The following is a 10,506-nucleotide window of genomic DNA, read 5'->3' on the forward strand; positions in this document are numbered from 1 at the left end:
TTAAAAAAAACTGCATTGACAGAGGCTTTGTTAATTTTAGGTATGCATTTACTTATTCTGATTATGATTTACCAGTATACGGTAGCTATGAACTCTCCAGTTTCTGGTTGGTAAACAAAGCATTACACCAGAAATAATACTGATTCAGTTCATATAATACACTGTACAGGAAAGATAGGCAGCCACGCAAAGCACTCTGGGTCTTGTATTTCTTCCGTTCTTGTCCACCTGAAGCATAGCAGGGCTTACTAAGTGACAGGGCTGGCCTTAAGTTTTACATAAGACTTATGAACATTGTAAATGCATATCGGTCATGTGTGTAATCACATTCAGTGTTATTCTTATTATTTATATCCAGCATTTATGTGCCATCCTGAACAAGACTGATCTTGTTTGATTTCAGAAGCTAAGCAGGGTCAGCCTGGCTGGATCTTGGATGGTAAAGTATCAAGATATTTCAAGTTACATCTAGGAAAGAATCGTAGTTGAAAGGAAGAAGAGCCCTGGTTGCCAGCCAGTGTTAACTCTGTTGGGACTAGACTCTAGAGGAATCAATAGTCTGGTTCAGAAAAGGGCAGTTTCCTGTGTTACTATCATATAGCAAGGGGAGGAATTGTCAAGGCGGGTGGACTCCAGCAGAACAGCATATTTGTCGGTCTCCTGTCTTGAGATGTCAGGGAGTTTGCTTACTAGAGGAGCAGGATTGCTCCCAGAGTCCCAAGGGCTGCACCACTCAATTTTCAGCTCCTCCAGAATGCAAGAGGGCTATTGTCATATTGGATCAGGGGCCATTTTGAATGACCAGAAGTGACATTGCCTCACTTCCAGCTGCTGTTTATGACTTTCCAGGGACTTTTTAGTTTTGTTCCTTGGTGTTTCAAGATCAGTGGATCTGACAACATTTTAAACCTTTTCTTACATGAGTCAGCAATGTGATGTGGCGGCTAAGATAGCCAATGCAATTCTAGGATGCATCAATAGGAGTATAGTAGTTAGATAATGGGAAATAATAGTGCCACTCTATTCTGCTTTAGTCAGACCTCATGTAAAATATTTTGTCCAGTTTAGGGAACCACAATTCAAGAAGGATGTTCGCAAACCGGAGAGTGTCCAGAGTATGGCAACCAAAATGGTGAATGATCTGGAAACCTTGCCCTGTGAGTAGCGGCTTAGGGAGCTAGGTATGTTTAGCCTGAAGAAGAGAAGGTTAAGACGTGACATGATAGTCATGTTCAAATATTTGGAGGGATGTCATATTGAGAATGAAACGAGCTTGTTTTCTGCAGCTCTAGAGAACAGGACACAGAACAATGGATTCAAATTAAAGGAAAAGAGATTCCCTTAAACATAAGGAAGAATGTCCTGATGGTAAGAAGTGTTTGATAGTGGAACACGCTGACTGGGGGAGTGGTGGAGTCTCTTCAGAGGTTTTTAAAGAGAGGCTGAATTGCCATTTGTCAGGAGTGCTTTGATGGCAGAATGGGGTTGGACTGGATGGCTGTTGTGGTCTCTTCCAACTCTATGATTCTTACAGCCTTTCTTACCTACTACATATCTTCCAGAATTCCTTGGTTTGGGGAAAATGGTATGCCAGTACATGAAGTGCCTATTCCTTATCAAGGCTGGTTGTTATAAACATTTAGATACAAAGAGTTTGGAGGCCGGGACAAAAAAACAATATGTAATTATTACATTTCCCTTTTCTTCCAGGATTTCTTACCAGGGACCTACAATCACCATGATTTACATGGATCAAGAAGAGCTGAGGATGGTCCAGGTCAAACACCAGGATCTCTGACAAAGTGAAGCCTTGAGAGATTCTTCTTCAAAGTTCCAGTGATACACCAGAAGGGCAAGAGCTATTGAAACCCATTCCATTACCAGACTATTAACATTTTTCTAAATTTATATATTCCCCTTCCCCTCCCTTCTGCCAACTCAGCTTTTTTATCGGCTAAATCTGTGCAGGTACATCTGGAATTCCTCTTTTATCTAAACAAAATACTGGGTAAAATCTGCATATTTTTTTTCTGCTGCTGCTAAGCACTGGAATTCTGGGCCAAGATATTCATAACATTTGTTCTTTGTGCAGTTTTACGCAGGGAGAGATTCAGTTCGGGTGCTGAGGCTAGTTCCTAAATATGAGTAATTTTCTTGTGGCTGCTACTGAGCCTCTAAAGTCAGAAACAAAAAGCAAGATGGGAGATCCAGCAGCCCCCAGACCTCACTTCTCTTTCTATGACTGTTCTTTGGTGTTGGCGCTTGAAAGGAAAATGTCTGATGACAATTAAAGTAAGAAAACCCTTGTTAAGGTGGCCCACAAATTAGAAGCACTATGGTAGCAATGAGAGGCCTGCACTTCAGTGTGCCAAGTTTTACAAGTCAAGAAGCTGGTGATATTTGGGAAGGATGGAAGGTGTTCATACGTGTGTGTGTAATTCTGTGTGCGTATGGTTTGCAAGGGACTGGTGGCTTCCTTGGTTCTGTATTTTGTTTGCTTGAATGACCATGAGATCCTAAAACTTCAAGCGGATCCCTCTTCATAGGTCTCTTGAGTGTGTTACCTGTTTTGAGGACTTTTGGGGCAGATCTTGAGTAGATCTGTCTCACTGTAAATGGGAGTGTACAGCACAGTTTTTTCCTTGCTCTTTGTAGATAGGCCATTGTACATACCACATACACATACAGAGAGAGAGAGAGAGAGAGTTAGCCTTGTTCTGTAGGCCTCTGGTTTGAAAAACACTGTTGCTGACACTCCTTTCATACCTGTAGATCTAGCTGACCTCATCCAGTGAAGAGAAGATCTTGACACTACAGGTTCTGGCTGCTGTTGAGGGCAAGATTCTGCTCTGGTACTTCTCTTTGTTTGGTCTTGGTTTGTGGTATGTAAACTATAGGAACCTCACTGATTTGTTCCTTGCACTATTGTGCTACATAGCAATGAAGGAAAGTAGCTCAATCACAACCGGAAAACCAAGTCAACACTTTGTAGTAGACCACTTGTATGATTGCTTGTGTATATCTTCACACTGCTACTGAAACCATTATCTGTAGCCTTCGTCTGTGGGACTTTGGAGAAAATGTTCTGTTTTATGCCTCTAGGAAGACTGCTCTTTATAATGGAGGCCATGAAAGAAGTCACTTTTATCTACTATGCTGCTCTTTGCATCCCCTCTCTTCCCCATTTCATATCGTTCTGGGATGTGTACTTTCACATGAACCAGCTTCTTCCTTCGGTGGTCATTTGTGGATTAGAAAATTTGCTTGTGGCTTTCCAGACCTACCATTTGCAAATTCGGCTTGGTTTTGTCTGGATTTTTCTTAACTCCCAAATTCTAGTATCTTTTCTTCCGCAAACCCCCACTCAAATAGTGTGGTCATTGCATTAGACTTCCAAGGAGAAATTGACTTGTAAACTGGGAAAGCCAAATAAGAGAATGAAAATTCCTTACTTTGTAATAGATGCAAAATCCAGGGCTGCGAGGAATGCAGCTGTAGGTCCTGGTCTTCCTGATTTAGGCCATAATCTCTCCAAAGGAAACTTTTGCAATTTCCTTGAACAGAATGACTACAAAATTCTAAGGGACACAGAGACCTTGTTCCTTATGGCTAGTAATAAACTGCAACCCATTAAATCACAGCAGTTTAAAATAAGCTTTCATAAACAGGTTTTCTTTCATCCTTTGCTGCTATAACAATCCTACCCAGCTAGGAAGCAGAAGCAGCAGTCTTCCAAACAATAAGGTTATTGTTTTTCTCTCTTAAGAAGATTCATAAGAGTTGGTTTAGGTCTGGAACTCATCTGGCTAGCAACTTGAAACTATTTTCTAAGAGGAGACTCTTGGACACCTTTCTGGGCTGTTTGTACCTTTCAGTATCACAGCACAGTAGGATAACAGAAGTCTGAGGCACTGATCATCTGTTTTGACACTGCCTATGGCAGCCTGGGAACTATGCACTGGGCAATACACTACTGTTAACTAGTTAGTAATTGTATTGGTCTGCAGTAGAGATCTTGTTGTGCAGCCCATCTTAAACAAACTGCATTTTTGGACCAAATAAGCGTTTGTATTCCTTCCTTTGTACCAGAGCGTCTGTGTGAAGCCTCGTTAGCACCCAGTAGCCCTTACCTTTCATTTCTGCACTTTGGATGGTGGAGGAAACCAAGAGGGTGGATGCATGATCCAGTCCCAATAAAAAGTTGTCCATGCAAATACATAGCTCAGTCCATCCTGAAATGTCATCACCTCAGTACTTTTGTATCTTCAAACACATCCCCTCACTTTTGTTCATGCTGCAGTTAGGGTTGTGCTTTTGTTGTGGTAGCTAGACCACAGTGCCTTATTGGAGGTTTGAAGGACTCCTATAGAGGCAGCATTAGGCTGCAGAAGTGCGTTTTGTTTTTCTTTCGATTTCACTGTCCTATGAAGTCATCTCCTCCCTCCTATATCTTGCCTGGATGGGTTTCGTTCATTGCTGACAGGGTTGCCACTGAGATCTTCAGATATGGCCAAATGTTTTCTCTGTTGACCATTTCAACTTCCAGCCCATGTCTTTTTGAGCATATCTATCTCGGGAAGCAGGATAGCCTCTTTGGAAAAGCACTCTTCTAATCTCTAAGGAGAGACGATCCCCCAGCTCACCCTCAATCTGGCTGCTGACTGATCAGTTTGGATCTATGTCTGAATGTGCTGTGGTGTTACAGCCAGCAAGAAATTGTTGGACCTGAGATCCCAGAGTCCTATGAGTGCCAGGTAAGTCTGTATTCATATAGGGTTGTCTCCCAGAGGAAATTGCTTACTCATTCTTCAGGGATGTGAAATAATCACTGACAGTCTATGGCACATGGATTTCTGGGCTAACAGGACTTTCTTTTATTATAAGTGTGCTTTTAATGAACTGTTTACATCAAACTGTTTACAACTGGTGGTGTGGGCTGAAACTTGCCAGACATTTTCTCAGATGGCTGCAGTGGCTAGTAGAGGGACTGTCAGCTGCATTTCACGCCTGGCTTCAGCTTCATAGCACTTTGCCATCACCCGTTTTACTTGGCTTCTTCATTGACATAGCAGGGACAGGAGGACCCAGCCATGAAACTGGGATTATTGACATCCCTTCATGTGTACAGTATGGTCTGCCTGTGTCTGCCCTCCCATGCTTTACCTTCCTATATATTGTGGCATCCCCTTCTTCTCCCCTCCCTGTCCCCCAGTGCTGCACACTGGTTGCACCATTGTGTCCCCAGTTCTGCAAGAGAGAAAGGAAAGTCTATCCATGTTTTGTTTTCTTGGCATTTGGATATAGAATACCAGGCTTGAACTGTTGTCCACCCTGAGTCTGGGTTCTGGAGCTGGAAGTGGAAAAGAAGGCCCTAGGTTTGGCCATGCAACAGTGCCCTGGGGTAAAAACCATAAAGAGGGAAGGGGACACAGTGACTAGTTGGGTAGATTTCTTGATCACCAGCATGTATTCCTATCACTGAGCAATTAGCTGCAGCACCCCAAAGACATAGGACTGTTACCTTCTTAGGTTGTGTCCTATGTGCTTTGGGGGACAAAGTGGTAGTGTTGGCCGAACCAGGACATGAACATTCAAATCATAATGGCACTATGCAAAAGGTCCCACTCCCATGCCCACTACACCCCCTTGCTGGCTAAAGATTTTAAGCTGTCCATGGACCTACAGTAATGGTTCTGGCCAGTTTTGCAAGTGTGCATATCTCCAGAGGAATGGTGATTATTAGCCTGCATTAGGTGTGACTGGGCATGGGTTTGTGTTGCACTGGATTGGGATTGAGTGGCCACTTCATCCTGGCTTGCAGGAGTTTACAGTTGCCTGCTGCCTGTTCAGGGTGCTGCTTAAACCAGAAACATGTCCTGGTTGAGCTCATGCTTTCACATTTATCAGCAGCATCACAAGGGAGCCAAGGAGACAGAAGCCTAAAACCACACAACTTCACCTTTAGAATAAAGTTTCCTGGGAGTCAGCCTATTTGTAGGCTCTTGAAAGTTGCAACTGTTCTTTCAGCAACTCCCTGCCCTTTTTCACACCTTCAGTATCGGACTTTTGTGCTGCCCTTTTAGTGGAGCTGGTTTCATGACCTTGTTTCTTTCCTCTTTCTCCTGCTGCTACTCCTGTTGTAATTTTAAGGGTCATGGTGCTAGCATTGGGTGGTAATTGTCTTCCTTTCTCCTCCCTTTCCTTTAGGATCCCACACTGTGCCTCCCTGATACCTTGCAGAGGTTTTTTTTTTTTTGGGGGGGGGGGGTAAAGCAATAAGGTTCCCTGCCCTGATCCCAGTAAGAGAGAGACAGCCTCTAAATTTCCTTGTTGTTGTTTATGCTCTTTGCATATGTCTATTTTTTGCAAAAATCCTGAGTTTAAGCCTGCCTGAGTTCCACTGTAGTATCCTTTAAACCAAGATGTCAGGTGAATGATGTACAGTTTACATCTTTTCCCCCCCAACACTAATTGTTGTTACCATGATCATTATTGGAGCAATCAAATACAAGCTTCAGCTCTCTGTTGCAATAATAACAACAGAGTTGTCCAGTATCATTGTCTGGATTGCTTTGCTCCCAGACATGAATTCATGGAATGCCAGGACTTGATAAGCAAGATGGAAAAGCTACCTCACAGCCTCCCCTTGTAGTTGGGCACATTGCATGTGGATGTCTGTGCCAGTGTCCTTTTAGAGGTGAAATAGAATCAAATCCATGGGGAAGAGGGAGCATTTGCCCCCAGAAACTCTCATCTCATTCATCTGCATCACTTCACTTTGCACCAGGAAAAGGGGAGAGGCGTGTGATGAAATTCTCTCCCTGAGGAAATTACATGGAAAATTGCCATGTTGTGGTGGGAGAGGTTGCCTGCTCCCTAGTTCATTTCTCTGTAGACCACATTTGTGTGAGAGTCCAACAGACACAGAGAAATTACTCCTGTTTTTCCGTTGTGATCTCAGGTTTATCGAGACACCAAGTTGTTAAACCCACCTGCTAAGTGTAACAGAGAAAGGCTTAAACCCAGGCTTCTCAGAACAGTTCATTTCCAATGTTTGTCTTTGGGAGGAGAAACCCTCCTTTTTCTTTGCACAGAAGCTGGTAATCTAGGACCTGTGTGTGAACAACTTTATATTTTTGTTATTAAAAAAAAAAAAAAAAGAAAGGAAAAATTTTGGTTTACTTGGGTTGGTGTGAGACATTGTATTTAAGTTCCTTTTGAACACTGTGGAAACCCTGATTGTGTGTGAATGGCAGCAGCTTTGTAAATTAAAGAAACCGTTTGTGTGAATAAAGCTAGTGGATGGGGTTGAAAAGCCATACCCAGTTTTGAAACAAGGTGTCTTTGTCTTTGTGTTCATAATTGACTTGCTTGGTGCATCCAATGGAGGCAGGAGGAGGAAGAGGATCCATTTATCAGTTGGGGGAATTCCACTTTTGTTCTTTCAACACATGGGTTGTGGAATGATTTGGGAATGGGCTTCTTTTAATGAGGAGAATCCATCTGAAAAACTGTCAGAGTGCAGTCAGTTATGTAAGAAGATTCTGGACTGGAGTTATATTAGCCAGGGTGAAAGGGTTTATGTGCCTCGCTTAAGGTAATGCATGCACTCTGCCAAAAACCACACAACGTATGTCACTTGTATTTGTTTCCATTAATTTGCTTCCAGAATACAAGTTTTCCAAGGTCTGGTGTGAATTTTGAATTGCAATGAGGGAAAATGTAAGAGAAGGTGGAACAAGATTAAAGGCAGCTAATATGGTTGCTATAAGTCCTACCCCAATAGCACCAGATATCATCTGATCTTGGAAGCTAAGTAGGATCAGCCCTGTATGGGCACTGTCCTGGTTTTTAGTGCCCTTGGCTAGTATTTACATGGCAAAATCACCATCGAGTGTTCCTTATCTAAGAAAATCCCCAATCCATGGGGCTGTTATATGTTGACAGCTAACTTGAAGACACATATATACACACTAAAGGCCTCTGATTTGGGAATTTTTAATGCCCATTGCCTAAACTGCAAATTCCAGCATTCCATAGTTACCATCAAAGCTGAGTGTGATGAATTTAAGCAGTCTCTTCCAAGTGAAAAAAATATGGGAATTAAAGCCCTGTTACATGGTTCTTGAGTCAAAACCTGTGTTAACTGCTGTTTTTCTGTCAATACAAACACATGTTTAAGATGTTCCAGCAACAAGAGAGAGCTGGTCTTCTGGTATAGCACATGCCACAAGCTAATGTTTTCAGGTAACATTTTAATAATGTTGGATCAAGGCAGGTAACAGCATATAAAAAGAGAAAACAATAATATCAAAAGTATTCAAATTGGTCTGAAGAGAAACAATTTAGACACGCGGAGAGTAAAATTAGGGGATCAATTTGGGAAGGTCTGCCGGAAGAGATCTGTTTTTATTGCCTTCTTAAAGGCCTCAAAAGATGTTAGTTGGCGGATCTCATCCGGCAGATGGTTCCAGATTTTTGGAGCGGCAGAAGCAAATGTCCTCTGGGAGGTAGTTACTAGTCTAGTTCTCTGTGACTGTAGTAGGTTCTTCCCTGAGGACCTGAGAGTGCAGGAAGGATTATATGGGAGGAGGCGTTCCCTCAGGTAAGCTGGACCCAAGCCATTTAGGGCTTTATAGGTAATAACCAACACCTTATACTGTGCCCGGAAGCTAATAGGCAGCCAGTGTAGGGATTTTAAGATAGGTGTGATAGAATCAAACTTGGAACTCCCAGTCACCAATCTGGCTGCTATGTTTTGGACCAGTTGCAGCTTCCGAACATGGCATAAGGGTTGCCCCATGTAGAGCACATTGCAGAATTCGAGACGAGAGGTTACCAGCGAATGTACAACAATTTCAAGGTTTTCCCATTCCAGGAAGGGGCGTTAACTGGCGTATCAGCCAAAGCTGATAACAGGCACTCCTGGCTGTCGCGTCAACCTGCGATGACAGGTGAAGCGACGAGTCGAGGAGCATCCCCCAAGCTACGAACACAGTCCTTTAGGGGAAGTGTGACCTCGTCCAGTACTGGAGAGCTTATCACCATTCCCGGATTAGTATTGTCTATAGCGAGTACCTCTGTTTTATTTGGATTCAATTTAAGTCTATTTTCCCTCATCCAATCCATTATCGACCTCAGACAGTCATTCAGAGGAGAGATGTCATGCTTGGTCACTGAAGCAGTCCGAGACATAGAGAAACAAATTTGGATGTCATCAGCATACTGATAACACCCCGCTCCATGTCTCCGGATGATCTCACCCAGCGGCTTCATGTAAATGTTGAAGAGCATTGGCGATAGTATCGTGCCCAGAGGGACACCCGATTTGAGCTCCCTCTTGGCCAAACAACTGTCGCCAAGTGACACCATCTGAAATCTGCCTGACAGATAGGACCGGAACCACTGCAAAGCAGTGCCCTCGATTCCCAACCCTCTTAGGCGTTCCAGAAGGATACCATGGTCTATGGTATCGAAGGCCGCTGAAAGGTCTAAGGCCACACTTCCCCTGTTGATGCACAGACAGAGATCATCAACCAAGGCGACCATGGCAGTCTCCACTCCGTATCCTGACCTGAAGCCAGTTTGAAATGGATCAAGATAATCAGTGTCATCCAAGACTGCTTGGAGTTTTCTCTTCTATACAGGCTTCCTATACAGATTGAACTGAAATGAGAATTACTAAGCTTGGTTCCTTTTTTCCAATGACTTTGAGAGAGATTTTCTGCCTTTTCTCCCACTTGCCTTCCATATTTGTCACTCTGAGGTTGCTTCATACATTCTCAAGTTCAAATACACAATGAATCCAAATGCTTCTTTTTAAGTTTGTTGCTGTGTTTCTTCAAGTTGTTTCTGACTTATGGCAACCCTAAGGCAACCCTTTGGCAGGATTTGTTCAGAGGGGCTTTGCCTTTCTGAGACTGAGAGAATGTGACTTGCCCAAGGTTTACATGGCCGAGCAGGGATTTGAACTCTGGTCTTCAGAGTCATAGTCCAACACTTAAACCACTACACCACACTGGCTCTCTAGGAGATAATCAAACCCATACTAGAAATTGGCCTGTTTGGCCTTTGCAAAAACCCAGACACTCCTAGTTTGGCCAGACAGTAGTTCTTGCAGCAGCTAGGATTCCAGCACTCCACCCTGTCCCAAGCTGACAGAGGTTAGCATAGACTACTATGTTAACCACTCTGTTTCTTTCTCTTGTGTAATTTGGATGGAGATTTTGTATTCGCTCATGGTCTAGTTGGCAATGTTAACTACCATTTATTTAGGCGTAGCAGATTGAAAAATATGTATGAACAAGAGGCCAGAGAATTCAATTCTGTTCCTGTAAATCGCTTGACATAGTTTCCAAGGGGCAGAGCAGCTTTAATAAAGCTGGACAGTTATGTCCATCCATCTCCTCACTTCCTATTTCCCACTGAATCTGAAAAGGAGCATTAATTTTATACTTCTTTCTCACGGTGCTAAAATTCATCTGCCGGCAGCTAGCTAAACTCATT

General features: G+C 43.1%; 1 protein-coding gene across 2 annotated transcripts in view; it reads left to right on the top strand.

Moving 5' to 3' along the window:
• STK35 (serine/threonine kinase 35) overlaps positions 1-7,686 on the top strand; it is a 33,962-nt gene extending 26,276 nt beyond the window's left edge. Inside the window, exon 3 of one of the 2 annotated variants that reach the window (XM_042463688.1) lies at positions 1,711-7,686. The gene's annotated coding sequence lies outside the window, so the exon portion shown is untranslated. Of the gene's footprint in view, positions 1-1,063; positions 1,183-1,710 lie in introns of those variants that run through there. The other variant, XM_042463689.1, reaches the window with a different exon arrangement.
• Positions 7,687-10,506: the final 2,820 nt, after the last annotated feature.

This window comes from Sceloporus undulatus, chromosome 4 (genome assembly GCF_019175285.1).
Source record: "Sceloporus undulatus isolate JIND9_A2432 ecotype Alabama chromosome 4, SceUnd_v1.1, whole genome shotgun sequence".
Taxonomy (NCBI): domain Eukaryota; kingdom Metazoa; phylum Chordata; class Lepidosauria; order Squamata; family Phrynosomatidae; genus Sceloporus; species Sceloporus undulatus.